Source organism: Chrysochloris asiatica, unplaced genomic scaffold, assembly GCF_000296735.1.
Source record: "Chrysochloris asiatica unplaced genomic scaffold, ChrAsi1.0 scaffold00134, whole genome shotgun sequence".
Lineage (NCBI taxonomy): Eukaryota > Metazoa > Chordata > Mammalia > Afrosoricida > Chrysochloridae > Chrysochloris > Chrysochloris asiatica.
Window position 1 is genome coordinate 1,788,928 of NW_006408652.1, and position 3,017 is coordinate 1,791,944.

A 3,017-nucleotide genomic window follows, 5' to 3' on the forward strand; every position below is an offset into this window, starting at 1 on the left:
TTATCCCACAATGCCACATCAAAACTTTATCCATACTTTGGTAATATTAAAGCACCTGTCCAAGTCCACGGCTGATGACAACATTGTGCACATGAAATGATTAGATTGAATAGATGAGTGGCAGTGGATTTTGTGGTAAATCATTTGCCAATCAGTCATGCCATTGCCTGTGAAAGAATCCATGATGGACTTAGGTTTCAAAAAGTTTGTGTGAAATGGGTACCAAAACAATTCACGGAAGCATTTGGACATAGGCAAACAAAATTGGGACTGATCCTCAAAGGAAGGTAACAGTTTCTTAAAATAAAATCGTTATTGGTGATAAGACATGGATTTATTACTAGAAGCCTGAGAGTAAACAGTAGAGTAGGAAGAGAAACACGCTAAATCGCCAACCAATAAAAAGTTCAAAAGTCCACCATCAGCTGGAAAATTGAAGCTTCTAGGTTTCCAGAATTTTCATGGGCCACTATTGGATCACTATCAGGAAAAAAAGTTCAACAAGTGCTTGTTACAGTGAGATGCTCACTGAACAACTGAAGCCTAAACTTCTGATTAAATGCAGAGGACTGCTGCCCAAGAGTGTTGTGATTTTGCATGACAGTGCATGTCCTCACACCTCTGCCCACACTTGCTGGCACTCTGTATAAACTGCATTTAGAGCTGTTAATGCATCCTCCCTATAATCCTTATCTTGCTTCATTGGGCTTTCACCTGTTTGGTTCCCTGAAAGCAGTCTTTCAAGAACAAAGATTCACCATTGATGAAGTGAAGACAGTGGTGCATTAATGGCTGACAACTGAGCACAAAATATTTTTAAATAAGGGAACATATTGAAAGCTTGGACAAAGTGTGTTGAAAAGCAAGGAGATTATATTGAAAAAATGATGTATTTGTCTTTTCTACATGTTGATTAAAATAAATCCTACAGTTAGTGCTAATTTTTTACTCAATGCTGTAATGTAAACAATGGACCACAAGGTTGGTTTGAACCACACAGTGGTTGGTTCAAACTCACTAACTGCTCCACTGAAACTCTATACAGAGTTGCTATGAGTTGGAACCAACTTGACAGCACTTAGCAACAACATATATATACAAGGAGGATTTCTATTATCCTTTTCTATAAACAAAACAAAACAACAAAAATACTTTTATTGTGAATTAGTTAACAGTTTATAGAGCAGATCAGTTTTTTATTCAATAGTTCCTATACATTTTGTTTCATCGCATTGATTGTAATCCACACAATATAACATCACTTATCCCACTGTTTCCATGTTTCCTATTTCCATTTCTCCTCCTTTCATAAACCTTCTTAACTTTGTCCTTGGGTAAATGTTATCCTTTAGATCTCAAATGGTTGATTATATAACACTAGCTCCCTAATGTTATTGTTCCCCTTGTCCAACTGTCTGTTATTTGACTGAAAATTGAGCATTAGAGGTTGAGCTCTATTCAAGATATGAAAGGATGACTATTCCACCAATCTCTATCGAACAGTAAATCTGGACTTTTTTATGATTTTTAATTCTGTTCTACATTTTTCTTCCACTGTATCTAGCGCCTCTTTTTTTTCCCACACAAGGAAGCATTTATTTGAGGTTTAACATGAACACATACAAATAAAATTTGTATAAACACAAATCCACATGGGGTGAAAACATAGCTAGCAAAGTACAAAGTAAAAGCAGGAAAATTAAGTGGCAGCTATAAACATTTAGACACAATTGTGTCTTGTACACTAGAAAGTCTTTTACAAAAAGCCTTCTTAGTAGTACCTCAAAATACCAACAAAGAGGAAAAAACTCTACAATGGCCAGAAAAGTACATATGGCAAGGCATCTTGAGGGAGCTTAGTTTCAGAGTGTGTGGGGGAAGGTAGAATCCACACTGAATGGTTTTCATCTTGTCTAGATGGGTTTGGTGAAAGGAGAAGGGGCTAGGACTCTTTTGATTCAATAGTGAATAATTGTTATCATACCTAATTACAAGTATTTGAAGAGGACATGAAGCATTTACTGATGAGCATCAGAGATGGCAGGTTTCAGTATGGATGAAAACTCAATATAAAGGAGACAAAAATCCTCACAAATGGACTAATAAGCAACATGACAATAAATGAAGAAAAGACTGAAGTTGCCAAGGATTTCATTTTACTTGAATCCATACTCAACACTCATTGAAACAGTAGTTAAGAAGTCAGGCAACATATTACATTAGGCAAATTTGCTACAAAGAAAACCCTTTTAGATGTTGAAAAGCAACAATGTCACTTTGAATTGTTGGTGTTATTATGTGCCCTGGATTCGATTCTGACTCATAGTGACCCTGTACAGAGTTTCCGAGGCAGTAAATCTTTACGGGAGCAGAAAGCCTCATCTTTCTCCCACAGAATAGCTAGCAGTTTCGAACTGCTGACCCTGAGGTTAGCAGCCCGATTGGTAACCACTGAATACTAAGGTGCAATATACCCAAGCCATGATATTTTCAATCTCTTGGTATGCAAATTAAAATTGAGCAATGAATAAAGAAGACCCAAGAAGGATTGATGCCTTCAGGCCTTTTGAATTATGATGATGGTGAAAAATATACTATGGACTACCAGAGGAAGGAGTACACATAGAATGCTCTTTAGAAGGGAAGATGGTGAGTATGTTCTTCTCACATACTTGGGACATATTGTCAGAAGGGTTCAGTCTCTGGGGAAGGACATCATGATCCTCAATGTGAGAGATTGACACATGGATTGCAACAATGGGCACAAACAGAAATGATTGTGGGGATGACACATGACCAGGCAGTGTTTCCTTCTGTTGTACTTGAAACCTAACAATAACAAAAAAGACACTGTATTCTTTAACCTTCATGAAATCTAGGTTTATTGTTAGGTGCCATCACGTCAGCACAACAGAACGAAACAATGCCCGGTCCTGGGCCAACCTCACTACTGTTGCCACGCTTGAGCCCGTTGATGCTGCCACTTTGACAATCCATCTTGTTGGGGGTCTTCCTCT